The sequence below is a fragment of the Chelonia mydas genome, chromosome 9, assembly GCF_015237465.2.
Source record: "Chelonia mydas isolate rCheMyd1 chromosome 9, rCheMyd1.pri.v2, whole genome shotgun sequence".
Taxonomy (NCBI): Eukaryota; Metazoa; Chordata; order Testudines; family Cheloniidae; genus Chelonia; species Chelonia mydas.
The window spans coordinates 92070673-92091156 of record NC_057855.1 but is presented as its reverse complement, the minus strand read 5'-3'; the positions used below and the strand labels follow the sequence as shown (position 1 = coordinate 92091156).

The 20484-nt window shown below is 41.0% G+C and overlaps 2 long non-coding RNA genes across 4 annotated transcripts in view; one reads left to right on the top strand and one right to left on the bottom strand.

The window, feature by feature from the left end:
* Nucleotides 1-3028: 3028 nt before the first annotated feature.
* Nucleotides 3029-20484, bottom strand: part of LOC122461752 — a 179078-nt gene continuing 161622 nt past the window's right edge. For all 3 annotated transcript variants that reach the window (XR_006283908.1, XR_006283907.1, XR_006283909.1), the window contains exon 3: nucleotides 3029-3677. This is a non-coding gene — a long non-coding RNA (uncharacterized LOC122461752). The remainder of the gene's footprint in view (nucleotides 3678-20484) is intronic.
* Nucleotides 15339-17757, top strand: LOC119567016. Its single transcript, XR_005226651.2, has 3 exons — nucleotides 15339-15410; nucleotides 15916-16005; nucleotides 16528-17757. It is a non-coding gene; the product is annotated as an uncharacterized LOC119567016 (long non-coding RNA).

The window sequence follows — 20484 nt, the reverse complement described above, 5'->3', positions numbered from 1 at the left end:
ACATACATATGAATGGGAAGTGAAGCAGACCACAAACACTGTGCTAGATATATGTGTACTTCTCAGTCATCTTTAAAAATGATGGTGAACTTCATGAATTACCTGTAGACTGCAAACTAAATTCTACTTAGTGAAATACAAGGTAACAACAATAATCCATTTTTAATAGCAAGAAATCAAAAATATCAAGCTGAAAATACTATCCAAGGAGCTCTGGGAGTAGTGGAGGACAGTATAAAATGGTATATTAAGTCATTCAATCATAATAAGTAGATTGTTTAATCCAGAAAGAGCAAAACTCATATTGGAATTTGTCCAAAAGTTTAGAGGATAGCCAGCAACAGAAGAGATCAAATCCAAACCCCAACAGATCTCAGCAGAGAGGTGGGAAGAAGTCGTAACAACACAGACACGGCAGCTCAGGAAACAAGAGCAATATAAAGGAAAGAGGGAATGGTTTGGGAAATTCACCAAAGAGAGAAAACCATCAAGAACTATATAAAACTATAAATGTTGTTTGCACATGGTAAGACCATCAGTCCTATCGACAGGGACACAGATGAAGCAGTAGTGAAGAATGTGGAAAGTAGAGGGGTTTGATTTGCAGAACGAACACACTAAAGGACTTCTCAATCACATCCGCTGATCAAAAGTGACATGACATAGATAATAGATGAGAACGGGGAAAGACCTGTCAAACCTCTGACAAGTAGATATGAAAAAAAAATTAAGCTCTTGTCTTTAAGGAACACATAGCTTCAGGCCCTGACATTGGAGAGATGTGGGAAAAGGCTGTCATATCGTTAGGCAGTCATTTGCTGTGTATGAAGATGCTGGACCACCATCCTTTTTTGTGAAAAGAAAGTACAGTATGATTGTTGTACACTACAGCATGCTGTGATTGCTCCCCTGTTTAATGCTCCTTAGATGTTCTCCAAAGTCAGGAACCAATGTAAGTATTCTAAAGTTAGAAGCTTAAATGACCAAATTATCTAACTTGGACAACTTATGAAAAATACCTGGAGACAAACTCCCCAAGGCCCTTTGTTTTGTATCTGCAGAGAGTTAACAGACATACCTATTTGTATGCACCATAACAAACATCCAACAGAACATAAAATCTAGTTAGTAGATGCATAATTACCCCGTGTGTGCGTGCATCGAACTGTATGCACAGAAAACGGAGATTTTTTTATCTCATAGGTGTGCCTTCAATATTGGTTTTATGATGATTTTGGCAGCATTCATAGAGCATCTTTTGTAGAAAATACTGAAACACTGTGGAAACATGTTTTAAAAACAATTAATATACAGTAGAGAATATGTAGAATTCATTAGAACATCTTATTAAACTATTCTGTAGCATCACACTTGGAACAGGCCTCCAAAAGGCCTGCAAAGCCATTACTCACCCTGCTCCGTGTAAGCGTTGTTGAATTACAGTTCATCCCGTTAGTAAAATCTTGGGGGCCCAATCCTGAAAAGTGCTGAGCACTACTGTGAAGTGAAGAGTGCTTTGAACTCCCATTGAAGTCAGTAGGAGCTGAGGGATCCCTCTACACTTCACAAGTATGCTCAGCACCATGAAGAATGAAGCCCATAAGACACTCAGGAGAGTTATAGAAATTGTCACTACACATTTCAGTCATTTGATAGGAAGATTCACTGCTCCAATTTGCTCCTTGCCAATATGTATGGAAACATGTATTCTATCAGGCTGTGTTAAAACCCTCAAGGAGGGTAAGGAAACTCCATGAGGTTCACTATGCAGAGTTTGTGCCTAATATTTCCTCGTGGAAGGATGAGTTTTGGTCTTCCCAAAACTGGGAGACCTGGGGATCCACGGAGGAAAGGAGCTGAAATCCCAGAAATCCTGGTGTCTCTGCATAGAGTGACGGCTCCTCCACAGGGCTCAGCCTCCCTCTCCCATATGGAGCTGTGGTAGCATCGGCTCTCAGCCCCCTCTTTGACAGCAAACAGCATTACCTTCCAGGCAGATATTGTTCAGCTTTGGAGGGCAATGTACTCCCTGGTTCTGTCTCATCATGCTCCCTTGACTTCCACCAAACCATTGCAGAGCCCGGCTGCATGGAACTGCCATGGAGGGACTTCCTTGGGATCACAGGGAGTCAGTCAAGTACTTAAGGAACAGTGCGCACGCACACACGCACAGAGTCAGACTATGTCTACACTAGCGTTTGTCGGTAGAACTTATGCCGCTGTTGGGTGTGAAAAAACAGCCCTCTGAGTGACATAAGTTATACCGAGAGCAGCTCCAGTGTGGACAGCGCTGTCAGCCAGAGACGCTCTCCCATCGACATAGCTGCCGCCACTCATTGAGAGTGGTTTAATTACGTAGAGGGGAGAGTCCGTGGACTCAGAACCAACAGGCCGGGTTGTGGACTTGTTTCAATAGATCGTGCAGCTCGAAGCGTTTAGCCTGAAAGGAAATGACACTTTGAATCAGGATTCCGCAGAGGAAAATTTGAAGGGACACTGAGGCAACAAGTCTTTCCATCCACAATATTTTTTTCTAACAGCTCCCAGGCAAATAGTGTCAATGAAGAGGATATTTTATTAGGAATATATCAAAAGAAGCGGGTAGCGTGTGGGGGAGGAAATCAAGAATTCTAGACCAAGCGCAGAAGTCATAAAATGAATATTCATGAGGGCAATGTGTGAAACATTGCACATTGTTTACCTCTTATTAATTGCAATCACACCAAGTTATATACTGGCAATACATGATTCCTTGAACTCATGCCAAAAGAATATATTTGTCCCTGGCTTCTTTTACATCAGTAAAATGCATCCTGCAATCCAGTGACCCTGTATAAAGAAATAGTAATGATTAACAGGTTAATCTTTGAGAAATTTTAAATTTCTAAATCTATGCCATGAATGGGCACTGTCATATAAGAATTATTCAATAAAGATATAGTTTCACATTCACATCCTTTAAGCCATCCTTCCCAAGTATCCATTAGTAAGAATAGTATGATTCATATATACACAATAGAACATTTTGCCTTAATTTTTTATTTGTAACAACTCTTAAAATCAAAGTAATGACTCACAACGTCTCCACAATCATTACAGAGAAAATTCAAAGTATGCATTCTAGAGGCACATAATCTGGATGGATAGTCATTCAGCTGGAAAAGACATAACCATAATGATACATTTTCCTTTGGGCACCTTGAACTCTTCCATTTAAATAAAAGAAAAGTGTTTTTTCTATGAAATTGTGTTACCCTCCCACACTAGGCTTCCTTTAAGAAAAGAAAAAGGAGTAGTTAATGACATTAAAAGCAGACGACAGTTTTATGTTGCTTACAAAATGTAGACTTTTCTTTTTTTAAAGGGTTCCTTATCTATGATTCATAGTGATGAAAACAGTAAATTAGGTCACTATAGATATAATGCAGTGTCCAACGACCAGGCAAACTGTGCCTTAGACCCCTTTTAGTCCCGCTCAGGTGCGCCGCTTAGGTGACAGGTCAGGCTTCCTGCACCCTCACTCTGGGTGGAAACACACAGTCCAACAACTCCCAGGCTGGAGCTCTGAGCTGTACCACCCCACCTCTCCTCGTCTCCCAGCCATGCTAAGGACACAGGCTGAATTCAGTTTGAGCATCCATATGAGTTTCCTTTCGGCGGCCTGTGACAGCATCTATCTGCAATGACACAGAAACAGCCTCTTTGACACAAAGCATTATTTATTCATTCCTCAAGGGTACAAGGCAGTCAGGAAAATGGATTAGCACAATGAACGGCCTAGACGCAAACTTGCTTACCAAAACTTAACCTCTCTACCCGTAACTCGGGGAGCACCAGTTTACTCCCATCTCTCAGTTGGGAACCCAGCTTGTCCTTCTCACAGCATGTTCCCTGTAAAAGAGTGGCCTGTCACTTTATGGGCCGGTATGCCTGGGGCTAGCCAGCCCTCTATAATAACCCTCGCCTGTGTCATTAGCGGCCTCCCAGCCTAAGGGGCTGGACTAATTGGGGTCAGGTGACAGCCTGAAACACCCAGGCCTCATAAAAGGCTAAGAAAACAGTGTGGATGAGGAACCAAAGGGAGCCAGTTGGGTTCCTGTGGAAAGCCTTGGAGCCAGGATCATCCCAGAGCAACTTAAAGGTACCCCACAAGGGGCTGGGAACTGAACCCAGAGGGAGACTGAAGCATTTTCGTTTGTGTGAAATTTGTTGCCCTGGAAGGGGAGTTGAACCCTAGGAATGGCCCAGCCAGGGGGCCGAGTCATGTAAATCCCTGGGAGAGACAGAAAACTAAGGGAAACTAAGGCAAGGAGCACCTGCAGTGTCATGCTCAGCCAGCAGGGGGCACTACAACACAGGCGCACACTATGACATTAAACCTATCTCTGGCAATCTGGGTGTCAGCTTCCGTATGCTGATAACCCACTCCCCTCTCCTCCTTCCTGAGTCCAGTAGGTTCAGAATTCCCTTTGATCCTACGCTTAGCCTTGGAAAGAATAAACCATCCTAGCCCAGATGGAACCAAATAGGGGGTATTCCCCAATAAACAGCTTTTCCCTGGTTTCCTCCAGAATTCTTGTCTGTCTCTTGACTGTGGTTTTCTCCCTTAATTCCCTCCTTTGATATTAATTTGTCTGACTACCAGGAGTCAAATCAAACAGATATCCTGACAGGCATATGATATTTATAAGATATATATGCATACATAACTCCCTCGTTCAGCCCAGGCAGCAGCTGTTATGAAAAAAGGAAAGCAATTTGCATTGATATCTTAGTTTGTATTTCCTGAAAGAAAGCATATGCAATACTGTAGATAAATCAATTGGCTCTTATAGCAAATTCAAATTCAAAATAATATGTTCTAGCAAACTATAATTAGGGTTGAGAATTTGTTTTGCCTACAAAAAACATAAGGTCCAAATTTGCACAAATAATCACATATAAAATAATAATTATTATTAAATTATTTTCAGTAGCACCCATGATGTGATAGATTTTGCTAAACAGAAAGAGACAAAGGGAAGGGAAAGAGGTATAACATGAGGAAAGTAGCCGAGATAGTACTTGGCCAGTCACGTTTGGTAATTTGAGGCCTGATCCAATACCTAGTGGAGTCATTGGGAGACTTTCTATTAACTTCAGTGAGTTTTGGATCAGTTGCGTAAAGTTTTACTGATTTCTATTACATTTTTATTTCAGGTGTGGGATATCTGCATACATCCAAAGCTCAGAATCTAGCTGTAATATGTCAGTGAATTACTTATATGCATTACATTAGATGTGGGTACCATTCTGTGAAAGTCAGCCTGGATTTCATTTCTGTACTTTGCAGGTAAACTCCAGCTCTCCTGCTCCTGTGGTTGAAATGAGCTCTTAGGCTTTCGTGAATCAAGCATAAGTGCTTTGGAGAATCCAGAGCTTATGGGCAATTCTTCTGGTTTGGTCATGGTATCTAACACATTACTCAAAGATACCAAAATAATTTGCACTTCCAACATTAATCATGTCTTTTAACATTACAGAATCAAGCTTCTCGACAATCTTGTGAGCTACGACCATTTTACAGATGTGAACACAGACGCATATTGAGATAGAATCTTGACTCCACTGAAGTCAATAGGAAATTTTCCATTGGCTTCAGTGGAACCAGGATGTGATCTTAAGTGACTTGTCCAAGGTCGTAGAACAAGTCTCTGGCAAAGCTAGGAACCCGGCTGCATGGAAGTTAGGCACTCAAATACCTTTGAGGATCTGGGTCTCAATCCTTCCAGTGACTAATCTTGTTCCTTTACCTGGAAGAGGTACTTTGAAAAAAGAATGTGAGTAGAAAAAGGATTAACTCTCTGTTGTTTACAGTGTAAAATTGGAGATAACCTGAGCAGTTTTTGCTGCCCATCTCACACTGTCTTGTTAGTCTAAACAGTCAGTCTCCCTCCAGCAGGGCACAGAAAGCAAAACAGGATTGGTTCCACAGAAACTGTGTTCAGATCACAGGAGGAAAAGCTCTCTTTATAATTCCAAACACTTTACTTTACCTTTAGTATCTGCCTGATTACAAACCCCAAAGAGCTACTACTCAAAAGAAACCTCCTCCCTCAATTACATATAGGAAGGGAAAGTCAGGGAGGGAGGAGCACAGGTTGCAGGACGAAAGAGTATGAAGGAGATACCAGGAAGTCAGTTTGTGTACACATGGCTAGAATATGAGCTGCAGTTGCAGCATCCCTGTAAATAGTTCTCTTAATAAGGCCCAGTTTATTTTTACAGGCATGGAGTCCTTTCATGGTATTACCCAGCACACAGTACATGAAATGGTCTCCACTGTGGAGTCAATGTCCTGATCATAGTTGATAATCAGACTTTCACTTGTAGTTAGTCCCCTGGTAGTAAAGCAGGTACCAACTACACTGCGGCTAATATATCCTCCCTGTCTGGTTGATTCATAGATCAGCATCAGTGGTGTTCTACCACAGAGTAAATGAGCAGTGGTATTTGGCTGTACAGGAGATTTAAAATGAATGATGGGAGAAAAAAAGAGCAGCTCCAAAATGACAGTGGGTCCAGCCCATATTCACTTGTCAAATGAAGTGTTATCTTAATTATAGTGTTTGGACTTCTCACTGAGCTGAATGATTTCCCCCCCACTCCATAGGGTAGTTGAATCCCAACTGTTATAGGATTACATTTTCATATCTTTATACTCCAGGCTATTGAGTCATAAAGTAGCTGCCCATGAGGAAGGGAAAACAGAAAGGATGGTTTCCAAAGGTAAGCAATGTAATAAATTCCATTCTGTTGTTAATACTGAAAACTCTTCCATGAAATGACAATATTGCTGCTCAATTGACTTTGCCTGTATCATTTCTATTTGTGATTGCAGCATTCATAAACAGCCCTTACCAGAAATAAGGGAATAAAAAGATCATAGTCTGAAATATTTCAGAGATTCTAGTCAAATAGCTGCCAGCTTTGTTTACTGACCAGCTGTTGAACAAAATGAACACTTAGGGCCTGATTCTTCACTCCGTTACACCAGTATCATTCTACTGGCAATCGTAGACACACTCTTGATTTACACCAGTGTAAGCAAGAAGACAATCAGGCAAGCCAGAGATGAGGGAGTAATTTTTTTTCAAAATTGCATGTGGGAGTAACATACACAAAGCCTATTAACTGCATCATTCTGAACACTTCAATGCTCAGTTCATTTCCCTCACACCTTAAACTAGGAAGATATCAGTAGTGAAGATGCTGCCATACAACTTTCACTTAGTTTTTATTTCCTCTGCCAAAGATCTTACTTCCAGCTGAGACAGTGTAGTGTGAGTGGGAAGGTTGGCCCCATTGCTGCCCTGTAACTAAATAGAGGATGCCACTTACCAGGGCTGTCAACCCAGCACGGATGCCACACAAGGTTTTCAAAGCTGTAATGTATGGTTATATGAAAAGTTTTTCAGTTATGTGCATAAATGTCCACACATGGAGCTGCACAATACTCGACAGCTAAATCCTCACAGGATCTTAGCTGCAGTGCGAATTGAGTGTCCATCACAATGCCTCTCTGGGGCCTTGGGTTACCAGGTTAGTCTTCGTTTCAATGCAGTGGGGTTGAAGGAACATCCAACAACAATTAGCTAGCCCAGCGCAATATTTAGATATGGGGCAGACAAAGCAGCTCAGTGGACCCTTCATGGCTTATGCCTCCTACGGGAACTACAAATCCGAGAAATCATTGTACTCTTCCTAGCGAACCATACAAGAACTGTTGAGCCAGTTTTGCCCCATTTAAATTAAAACAACAAAACACACACCTGTCAGCTGAGACTAAGGGTGGGAAATGGAATAGAAGCATCAGCTTTAAGACCAAAATGGACAATTGTGATCTTCTAGTCTGACCACCGACATAACACAGGCAATGGACTGTTACCCAGCAATTCCTTCATCATGCCCAATAATTTATAGCTGAACTGGAAGATCTCTTTTAGAAAGACAGCCAATCTTGATTTAAAGATTTTGAGTGATGTCTCCTTTCCGCTGGTCAATTATTCCAGTGGTCACTTACCCTCACTGTTAAACATTTGAGCCTTATTCACAATTTCGAATTTTTCCAACCATTGGTTCTTGTTATGCCGTTATCTGCTATAGTAGAGAGCTGAAAAAGAATTTGCTTGACTTGAGGAAGTTATGAAGAAAGAAGGAGGCCAGAATAGAAGTTGGTACTCAGCCTTTCTTTGTGTGCAGACAACAGGCAAAATGCAACTACATAAATCATTTACTCTTTCCACTGAATGCCAGGGAGCTTGATTTGAAATATTGCTTTCTGTTTGGTCCATATCCACAAGAGCCTGCCAGGTTCTTAGATGCACATTTAAGCCTCTGAGAAAGAATAAAGAGAACCTGGCACTGATATCATATATAGCTGTCTGGAGGCATTCATATGAGCACCAACTCATCTTTTCCATGCTAATCATCGATATTTAGGGTTTGCCCAACTCCCTTCGGTACTTTTCAAAATTCCAGCCTTAATTTCTAAGGCTCTGGTCCTTCCCAGAGCAGCTTCCAGAATCATGGCCTAGTTTTAAGCTCTTTGGAGCAAGGACCATCTTTTTGTTCTGTGTTTGTACAGCACCTAACATAAGAGGGCCCTAGTCCATGGCTGGGACTAGTAGGTGCTGCTACAATACAATTACATAATGCAGAGATTTATATCAATTATGTTCTAACTGGTATGGCTTATGTGCAGGAGTAGACAGCTCACCTCAAAAATCCAGGTCCAAAAAAACATGGAGAGACAGGTAAGATAACTGGACAAGGAGCACGGGTAAGAAAAGGAAATAAGCCATCCAGCTATTCCTTCTTCTAAACTATGGCTTCCCTAAATGTTTTCTCCATCTCATCCCCTCTCCGTCCTGCCCTTAACATATCTGGGTCAACCACTCCTGCAGTGGTTTATATGCATCATAATTCCTGTGACTAAAACAGCTAAAATTGCAATGGAGCACAATTTTTCCCCTTCTTAAAACTGCTTATATATTATTATGCAACGTTGACATCCCATTGATCCGTATAAAATCATGTCACATCACATAAAATGTGATTTAACCACACAAAATGGCATATTGTCTGCAATATGTTGTATTATTTGTTTGCAAAAGTACTCCATTTTTAATATATCTGTGGGTTCCCAAGAAGCAGATTATTGTACCTGAGGGACAGTGGCCTACATGCTTCACTGCCAGAATTGTAAGCAGTCAAGAATATTTATTAAACACATTCTTATTTCTCCCCACTTGGAAAGAAAAGTATGCCTGCTTCCACCTGCTGGGAAAAATGCCCTTCATACATCAATTCACGTTAGCCTTTCGGTACTCAAAGTCAGGATTCCCTATCACAGAGGTTAAGTTCTGTCCAGTTACATCACATTGTATGTATAGCATATAACCCAAAGTAATGAAATGCAATGCAAATGTCAGGTTGCACTGTTGACTTTGGAATAAGCAATTTTCTCTTACAGGTGGAAAGTCCAGGGAAAATGCATTACACCAAATTATTAGATTCATAAAAGCTCTGAGGCATGTTCCCCCCCCCCGCCCCACGCCCTGCATACTATATACCTGGAATTCCCATCAGAATATGCCCCCCTCCCCCCCGTCTTTTGTCTTCCTTCTCTTCAAACAAATACTCTTCTACTTTCCAATATAAATCCAACTACCAGATATGAATATATAACACAGATAGATTCCAGGAACTCTCCTAGCATGGAATACAGTGCTCAGAGGGAGGAACCATGAATGTGTAAGTCCATGCACCAGGTGTCACTGGCATCTGCCCAACAGGAAGCATGTCCAGCCCCACAGAACACAGTCTTTCGGGCATACGCCATTTCTACTTATGGAGGCAGAAAAATGAATCTCAAAGCCTAGGTATCCTATAACTCCAGCTTAGCCCATAGACTCCAGACCTGGTTAGGAAGATTCCTTCCTTGCCAGGGAAAACACATCTGCTACACCCCTTGCAGTGTATAGTGGGCTAGTTTGGCCATTTATCTGTTGCTTATAAAAATCTTTCATTGAAAAATCATTTAGAAATTAAGAGAAAAAAGTATAGACATTTCTGTGATGGGGACACTAAGGTGTGGAAGGAATCCATACAACCCTAAGGGCCAAATCCAACCCTCAGAGCTCCACATACACCACTCAAGGAAGTCAGTAGAAGCTGGCCACAGAAGCTGGCCATAAGAGTTCAGCAGTAAAAATGAGTGTCAGTTCTTTGTAGTGCATAGATCTGCAGACATGCCAGCAACAGTACTTTAGAGCCCATTCAGAACTTTGTCCAAGGAATACTAATGCTTGTCAGGCTCTTTCCCTGCCTCAAGCCTCCAAGCTGAAACTGCAGTATATTCTCTTAATACTAAAATCAATAAGAGAATCTGTCTTCTGGCTGAGACTTATTAAAATGGAAAATAAGAGGCTTCCTAAGAAATGTCTTTTAGCAGTCATGCATAATAAAAACAGACATCCATCCAATCACTTGCTTAAATATATCTAGGGTGGCTTGGAAGGTCTGTGGCTGACATGTCTAAACTACTGAGAAAGATCTTAGAGAAGAGAAAATTGGAGATTGAGTAAAGATTATTAAGTATCTGAGCACAGTCAGATATAGCCAGAGTTAGATCAGAGGTTATCCTCTGTCGTCTCCACTTCTCGGGGGCCAGCCTGAGATGTGGCATGAATGCCCCCAGGAATTCAGGACCATCACAGACCTCCTCATCTTCCACTCCAAGTACAAGGTGCATTTCTCTGACCTACCTTCTCTAACATACATGCATAAAAAAGCTCCGCAAATCAAAGTACTCCACTGTACACACCTCTCCCCGTGAGGAGAGGATGAGAGAACAAACAACAGGTAACAGATGCTAGTCGTGTGAATGCATGTCAGAGCGTGGTCTCTTCCAGAGCACGCCTTCATGGCCTCCTGCCATCAGTCTCCCCCTTCTTCGGGGATCCCCAACTAAACTCCGCACAGGTCAGTCTCACCAGCTGCTCCAGCAGGACTGTATTTTCCAAAAACAACAAACCAAAATGCAAAGAACATTAGGCAGGTACCCTGCTGGTCTTTGTCTTTGCCATTAGGGCATTTCTTCATAGGCTAATGCTAGGCTTTCTCTCTCTGGCAGTCAGCTCCTTCTTTTCTCTGCTGTTCCTGAAACTCTCTCAGGCCTTCTCATTTCCATCCACTTCCTGCTTCTCTCTTTAGGGAATCTTCAGGTCCCTGTTCAGGAGCATCTCCTGAGTAACTAGGATAGGCTGGGCCCTTACAGAGGCAAGCCACCCTATTACAATGCACTTCTGGAAGGTGCTCAGATACTACAGCAATGAGTGCAGTATAAGAACCTATATAAATTATATTATATTTGAGACAAATTTGGCACAAAAGAGGCCTTTTCTAGAATAAAAAGTAAGTTTATAGCAAATGCAAAAAGAAAGAGTGGCTTGCCGCGGGAGGATTTAGATATCCTTGTAGTCAAGATGAGGTGAAGTATTTGGAACATTATGTTCGGAATGTGTCCCTTTTATGCCCAACGTCAATTGAAATGCATAATGTGTCTTTCCTTCAGACTTGGAAGGTGCCCCAACTGCTCTGAAGTTCATCAGCCTAATGAGGAAGTCCATATAGCTCAGGCAACTTCTGCATACTTAACAGCTTTTAAAAAGGGAGAACAATTTGTAAACCAGGGGACACAATCATACTGGTACAAATGTGACATCACTTACCAGATTTGCTACAGAAGTGACTCCTTTGGACTTTTAGTATGAAATTTAGTATGGAATTGGACTGTTAATGCATTGAATGAGTCTTTGTTTTGTTTCATTGTAATGTACATGATCTGGCAAAATCTAAAACAAATAAATGTACCAGTATTTAGCTAAGTGCTATTTTAGGTATAACAGTTGCATAATATTGTTTCATCCAGAGGTTATGTGTCTTTCAATATTAATTTAGGCTTGCAAGGGCTGGAGAAAAGTAGCGTATTTGGTAAACAACTATTTGTCAATGCTTTTTCTACAAAAAGCAATACAAAACATTTTTATTACATTAAATTTCTAGATTTAGTAAGCGTCTGATCCTCCATTGACTTCAATGGGCTTTAAATCAGGCTTCACAACAGTTAGTTCGTTAGAGGAAGAATAGTTTCTTATTCTCTCTTAAAGATAATATTGTGGCTAATGCACATCTAGGAAACAATGTGGTGTGATATCCCAATTCTGCCATACATGTCCTTGATAACCTTAGAAAATCATTTAATGTCTATTTGTCTCAGTTTCTTAATCTACAATCACCACGTAAGACACTTGCCTACCTCATCAGGGTGTTGTGAGTCTAAGTTAATTAATGTTTAGAAAATTATCTGAGATAACAGGAGGGAAGGTGGTCTAAAAGTGCAAAGTATACTGTAGCTTTTAAAATGTCATTTACCTTCATGGTGCACTGTTGAACCATAATCTCTCGTGATATTTATATTTTTCTTGCTTGTTATTGTGCATTCCTAATTACATTACATCTGCATTGTCTTAAGAGAGAGAATTTGGGGAAGAGCCATATCAGAGACAAGGGCAACAATTAAACTGGGAAGGGTTGATTTTTCCTCAGTGTAAGATAAAGTACAAATATACAAGTGATGTTTACTACCATAACACTCCATTATCCTTGATCTAATAAGGCAACTTTCTGTTTCTGCCACATGGAGGTACGCCCATTACTCTCTGCTGTGCCAACATGGGATATTTGAAATAGCCTAGTACAGGCAAATGCTAACAGAAAGAACTTTGAATCAGGAAAGAAAAGGGAAATGTATAGCACTCTGTATCTTCATGCATGTCCAAGATTGGTTGGAAAGAAAAGCTACAAAACTGTCCCCAGATTCATTTGTGGAATGACATTTCTTTTTGTATTGTTTCAGGAAATATAAATTGTTTTAGGAACATCTAATCCATGGTCCCAAACTAAGTAATATTCAAGTTCCAGGTCTATGATTCAGAGAGGTTAGTGGAATTCTCTACCATGATGGAGAAGGCAGCTGGGAACATTCGGCGGCATAGATGCTGGAACGAGGGGTGCTGCCGCACCCCGGCTTGAAGTGGTTTCCATCGTACACAGGGTTCACAGTTTGGTTCAATGGCTCTCAGCACCCCCACTATACACCTCAGCACCTCTATACAGCACCTCTATCTGTCGGGGTGGGAATGGGGAGATAAGGAGTTTGAACCTATGTCCACTGAAGTCAATAGGAGTTTTTCTGACAAATGTTATCTCTGGGGCAGTATATATGAAGGGTTTGACATTAAGCAATAACTGATGGAACATGCATGATGCTGCTATTTTATTGCAGGAAGGTGAGTATAAAGCAGTACAGCCCCTTCTGGAATAGGCAAGGAATCCACTGGGGAACAGTTGTGCTTCACTGTGAGATTTTCAACAGCAAGCACTTGGAAAATGTCATTTCTGAGACATTTGTGGGCTTGCTTGGAAAGTGGCAGATTACCAAATAGCACGCTGTAATGCTCTAGAAAATGGAGCTAGAATAATCTCTGCTTTTAGTGACTACATGTAAAGTTTGGGAGACTTCTGCACATCACCAGGGACGCCGGAACAATTTGTATAGTGGGGGTGCTGAGAGCCATTGAACCAAACTGTAAACCCTGGATATGATGGAAACCACGTAAAACTGGGGGGGGGGGGGGTGCGGCAGCACCCTTGCAACCCTAGTTCCAGCACCTATGCACACCATACAGTTCTTCATTAAGGGTACACTATTAACTATCCATGGAGAATTTGATCCTGAGATTAAGTCAGCCACTTAAAGAATCTCTCTTCTGCTGCCTCCAAGCTACACAGCTTACAAAGTGAATTAGGCCTAGCTATTATCCTCCTGATTCAACATGCCATGGCCTTACTCCACTGCCTGCTTTAATGCTTGCCAGAAAATAAGCTGTTTCTCACTGTCTTTTTGTGGAAAATCTGTTTTCACCCAGTGGAGTCCATCCCGTGGGAGTCTCACAGAAGCTGTAATTTTAAGATCAGCTCAGACCAAGCCTTCATTTCTGTAGTTACCCCTGAATTTTGAGCACTCAAGCCTACTTGAAGAGTGAAATGTTATATGATGGCATCAGAGCCAGGAAAGCCAAGAACCCATTTCAGGTCAGTTTCAACAAGCCAAAAGAGAGCAGGAACATATATGCCTGATTCCTGAGATGCATGTCTATAATATTCAGATAAAACTCATACTGCTGCAGAGGCTTCTGGCCTGACCCTCATAAAAAGAACATGCAGGGAAAAGCCAAAGATGAATCTAAAATAAAAGGGGAAGACAAAGAAACAGCTATCCAGAAATCTGATAGTGAAGTGAGAATGGATACTGGATCTGCTAGGGAAACAGCAACATTGATTCAGAAAGCCAGATCCTGGCCCTATTCTGATCCTTTGGTGCTTCTTCAGTGGTGTCAATGAGCTTTAAAATGGCTAACCAGCCACCAGACGATTCCTGCCTGCTACACACTATCCCTTTTGCAACACAGCATGGGGGCAGAGGTGGGGAGAAGGAAGTTGTGGGTAGGATGATTCTGTACTCCTGCAATCCCTGGCTAGCACGTATATGGATTCCTTGGGGGATCATTATTAACTGGTAAACATACTGGTAAATTAGAGCAGTCCAATATCAGGGGCATAACGTTGGTACATAGCCACCTTTGTCTCATCTCAGGCCTTGCACTGAACGCAGCTGATCTGAATCCAAGAATTGGGCCCAGATATTTCCCCATCAATGGAAACACAGTGGAGACAGTATTTTAGATTTGTCAGAGCCCACTGGGCTGCAGAACTGAAAGAGAACAACTTGGAGCTCCACCCTCAACTGTATTTGAGAAGTGGTTGCTGGGCAACTGTAAAGCTACCTATTCTGATATCAGATGCAGATTGCACTCACACATAGCAGAAAGATCAATGTGCTTAAAAAGGACCTGGGCACTGGAAAAGCCTTCCATGCATATGGAGCTATGCAGTAATAGACTATCTGCAATATATATATACACACTATACAATATATCATAGTAGTGTATCATGTATGCAGTTTCCTTGTAGTTCTAGATTTTAAAGCATACCTAGGTTGTTTAATTGATTCAGATTCTAAAGAGCTGCTAGGAAAAAAAAAAACTTTCCCCCCTAATCTTGAATGAGATATCTTCTTATCTGAATCCATATGTTTCTAAGACGGTAGTAGGTACTGACTGAATTAAATAACCCATACTATTGTCTCCACGCATTTATATTTGTTTTCTTACTTTTAGGTGTGTATGTGAATAAGCATAATTACGGAGGAGGGACAGAGATGCTCTATGCTGTCAAATAGCAAGGTAAACTGTAGAACTTTTAACAGACACCTGGGGACTTTTGTTTAAATTTGTCTTGGCTTTTTACTGCCTTCTCCCAAGCTTATCTTATCAATTTGCATGCTAAACATGTAATTAAAATCACAGCATTATACAGATGCCACCATGTAAAACAACCAGGGGAAATAAAAGAGGAGGAGAAAACAGGGAAATTTAATTTTACTTGCGCAAACAAATAAATAGCAAAACATGACCATGAAAATAGATAAGCTGATAGGGAAAGCAAGAGAAATAAAAGCAGAGAAGACCATTTGGGAGTCTTGATTGTCATTAAAACACCATGCCTGTGTCCAGCCAGCCAGAGGCTGGATATGATACAGACAACTTTATATGAAAAAAGAAAAGGAGGACTTGTGGCACCTTAGAGACTAACAAATTTATTTGAGCATAAGCTTTCGTGAGCTACAGCTCACTTCATCGGATGCAACTTTATACGTTTCTGAGTAACTAAGCCAACTCTTCACTGCAGAGCAAACTGCATGGCTGGCTGTACCAGAAGAGGAAGACACTTTAAAGATTTCCATTCAGTTCAATGTGCACTGGATCAGACCCTAGAAGGGTAAGTGACTGAAAATCCTCCAACCTTTTGAAATAGGTCACGTTTTAACGATGACCAAGAAAGAAGAGCAAGAGGAACCCTTGCTGTAAGTCTAGGCTGTCTGTGCCACAAAACATAGGAGTACAGCAGGGTGGAGGTGGTGGCTGATATAAAGTTGAGTTTACAGCCATTTTCCTTCAGGTTATGGTATATCTCTCCTTCAGTTGGATTTTCCTGTGCTGCTTAATTATCTTCTGTAAGAAGGACAACGGCAATGGTAATTGTAGGCCCAATCCTGAAGTCTTTACTCAGTCAAAACTTCCAGTAATGTGGCTGAGAAAGTCTCAAAGACTTTGCTAGCCTTTGTATGAATGTGAAAACTAGCCCCTAGCTGTGTCATGAATTAGGCTAATTGTCCCCGAAGGAGATAATAGTAGTGTGGATGTGAAGGTATTTCTTTTGAAATGATTATTTTTCATTTTGACACATTTCAAATGATTCATTTTTTCACTTGAATACAAATGTTCTAAATGCATCACACAGGTTAGATGGTGACCTAGAGCGTGGATCCCAGCAAGAGATGAATATTGCCCCATGCCAGGTGCAGCGCTAGGAAGCACTGTTACTCCAGGACAAGCCTCACCTGCAATTCCTTCCCTGCTCTCTCCTTGCTCTCAGGGGGTAATAGTTCACAGCTGCTAAAGGCCAGTCGTAAATTACTGCCCTCCCATACTGACTCACCTGCTTTGTCCAGTAGATAGAGCTCCCACCATTCCCCATCACCATGCTCCGGAGAGGGGCAAGTAGCCCTATTTACTTCCATTCAACTAGACCCAAGAAGCCTGCATACATGTAAAGCAAGTTCTGAGTCGTTAGTGCGGTACTTTGTCCCTGTCATAATTTCGTATCTGGTTCTAAGGTAGGCAGACATCTGTTGAGAAGTGAGAGATTCTGTCCTGAGGATTGGCATCAATACTATTTGATTTGTACCATTCTGCCAATAGTGTAGCCTTCTTCTGTGTGTGCAGCTGGAATTACAGCAAGTTAAAATTTAGGCCAGATTTAAATATGAAGCGAGACTACTTTTTAAGAGCACATAACTGATTTATAAAATTCCTAAAATATAAAGCGTACATGTAACTAGTACTGTACCTCCTTTCCAGCCAGATTTAAAGAAACATCTTGCCAAATGAGGTTTGAATTACACTAATTGAACTGGTTAAGTACCGTAATTCAAATGATGATGCCATATAGCCGTCTTCAGAAAAAATTATTTGGTGCCAGGTGCTATTCAGATGCTTTAAAAAGGCCATTTAAACATGGATATTAATATGCAAGATATGCTGGCAGTATTTAACAAACTCTTACTTCATTTGGATTTGCGAGAACATAAAAGATCAAACAAAAGTTAGTGGAAGTCTCAGGTTGCCATGAGAAATCGGACAAATAATAAAGAGCAAAATTCTGCAGCCCGTTTTCAGTCAAAGTTCCTGTTGATGTTAATCAGAGTTTTGCCTGAGTAAGGACTGAATGAAGTCTACAGGCTTTGTGCCAAGAAGCCTTAGAGTGAGCCACCTCCGAGACATTTAAAGTAAGATCTAGTACAGAATTTCTCAACCTTTTCAGGTTGGCATCCCTTTATTCAAAATCAAAAATTAAGGTGAGCCCCTTACATTTACTATAAAAGATTAAAAATAACTACCAATGCTAAGAGTGCTGAGCCTATAAAATTTATTTGTGTTTTGATAGGTTGACAGAGAATACTTGACCTTGAAGGGTAAGGAGAGGTGGGGGATGGGAAAGAGATTTTCTTTGCTTTAGATTGTAATAAAATTGTCAATGCCTTGCAGCCCCTTTGATTGCCTTTTATGAGCTTCTCCCCTCCCGGGAGTTACAACCCACTGATTTGTTGCTTCTTTGTGCTCAGCTCTAGAATCTGATACTATGTTGACAGATATTTTATTTCTACCTTTCCTACATGTTTCTTATTCCCTTTTCTCTAGCATTCTATACACAGTACACATTCTCAACTCCTTTACAGCGGCTTTAGGCCAGTGTAATTCCACGGAAGTCAATGGAGTTCTACTGACATGAAACAAGTAATAGAGCGGACACTCAGGCTACAATTTCTGGGCCTCATCCAATGCCTATGGACGTCAATGGAAATATTCCCATTCCCATATAGGCACTGGATCAAGCCCTCTAATACTGAAGTATAGACATGGCTATACGTGCTCCTTCATTACTCTTTTGGTGATGGTGTGACTTGTCAGCCGAGAGATCTGATGGTAGCTGACCATGCTACTACATCACAGAGATCTATATTACTCACTGTATTAAAATGGCCAAGTTACCAACTCATGATTTTATCATAAGCCTCATAATATTTGGTGTTGTTTTTACAAAAGCCCCAGCCACTGGAATTAGGTTATTGCCCGTGGATATCAGCAAGTCTGTAGTGCTCGTGGTTGCTGAAAAAAGATCGGAAATGTGAGCCCTAAATACTTCTACACCAAAAGGCAAATAAAAAGATCCCAAAATTTATTGGCGTAAAAAACACGTAATTTGAAAACTATTCTCGTTATTTTGGGAGGCCTGACTCATGATTTTTGAATGTTTCAGGTTGGCAATACTGAAGGAGACGATGAAAAGAAACTTTGGAATAAAGCCATTGCTTTCTCTCATAGTTCACGTCATTACTACAAACCCTGACTTAAATTATATATAGGCTTGGATTTACCATACCTGAACATGGTTACTAATGTATTCCTTTTAGGCTACACACACATTTCCTAGAGATAATTATTGAGTTTCTCCAGGAGGCCACTTCATCTTTAGATGTGAAATATATCAGAAAAGGGCAGAGATGTTACGAAGAGCAGACTCAAGAACAGATGCCAGTCACTGGGTCTTAGCAGATAGCTCTTTTAATGCAGTCCAGCGGCCTGAGATGGCATTTAGCCTAAGGAAAGGTTGGAGATCAGTAATGATTCTGGTGTCCAGCTAATTAATACCTAATCTGTATCTGTCAACTCTGCACCTCTTTCATTAAGCTGACATCTTTTCATGCATACTGGATGAGAGTTCTTCAGGAATAAATCTGTAGCAAGGCAAATGAGGCCTGTGTAATGTTATAAAAGAAAACAGGGCTGTACAAATCCCACCGGGAGTGTTCCTCAGGGTTTAGAACAACTCCTGTTGATTAAATGGAAGTTGGAGTTTGTTTACAGAACCTTAAATTCCACGAAATCTCTTTCTCCACCACCACTGCTCAACAACTGCTAGCATGCAATAGCCATCAATTAGGTTGGTTTCCTGACTTTTCTCAGGGGTGATGCATGACATTTCCTAGCATTTCATTTAGGCCAAAATTTTCAGTCAGGTGCTAAATGCTTAAGCTGAAGGAACCTCTCTCCCTCCCTGTGCCTTCCCATGTCACGATGGCCAATCACGATGGTGGTTCTTGCACCTTTGGTAACTGAGGCCATACAAGTTCATTAGTATCTGAGCACCTCACAATCTTTAATGTATTTATTATTCTCACAACACTCAGGGGACATAAGGGAGTACTATCCCTCCCCCCCATCTGTAAAATGGGGATCTGAGACACAGAGGCAATGTGACTTAACCAAAGTCACACAGGAAGCCTGTGGCAAAGAGAGGAATTGAATCTTGGCCTCCCAAGTTGTAGACTAGTGCCCTATCCACTAGGCCACAATTCCACTGGTTTTGTCCATTTATTATGGGAGGCCACATAACAATTAAGCAGGTCATCACATTCACTAACAGCTACATATTCATTGCACTAAAATATTTACTCTGCATAAAGGCTGCCCTCCCAAAAGTTGCTCCCCATTAAGATAAACACTCTGAGATCCAACATGTGGAACAGAGAAAGTTTTAAAAGGCATGGTTTGTCCAGTCTAGGTTATTTCATTTTAAAAATAAAATTCTGTGTTTTGTTTGTTAGTTTAAGGCGGGCATACTCGGTTCAATATGTCTCTGGCACTGCTGTGTTCAGAGGTATTCAAATCTCATGTAAGGTACTTTGGCACATATACAGTATTTGTTTGATAAATTCTTCCCAGCTCAAAAAATAAAAATAAAAATGAGGTACTTTAGAAACTTTTTTGTAAATTACAACACTCCAAGCAGCTAACCCAAATAACTTTAGGATTATAAAATTTCTCTCCCAATGCTCAAGTGGCAAAATGAGCAATTGATCATAAAGTCATGGTGATGTGGAATACAATTTATTCTCCAACGACCTTCTACTGGCATTGGACTTAGATCTGGCACTGAAATGTCTAACTGTACCAACAGTGCTTACTAATGGAGTGTATAATGAATGCAACCTGCTCTTTGGAATATTTTGCATGTTACAAAATGTTCTCTTTTTGTGATAGTTTATGAATTCTTCTGCTAGAAGGAAGTTCGTTTTTCATGTTTCATACCGCTTCCTGTATATGCCCTTTAAAATTCTCACTATTGCTTATTTAA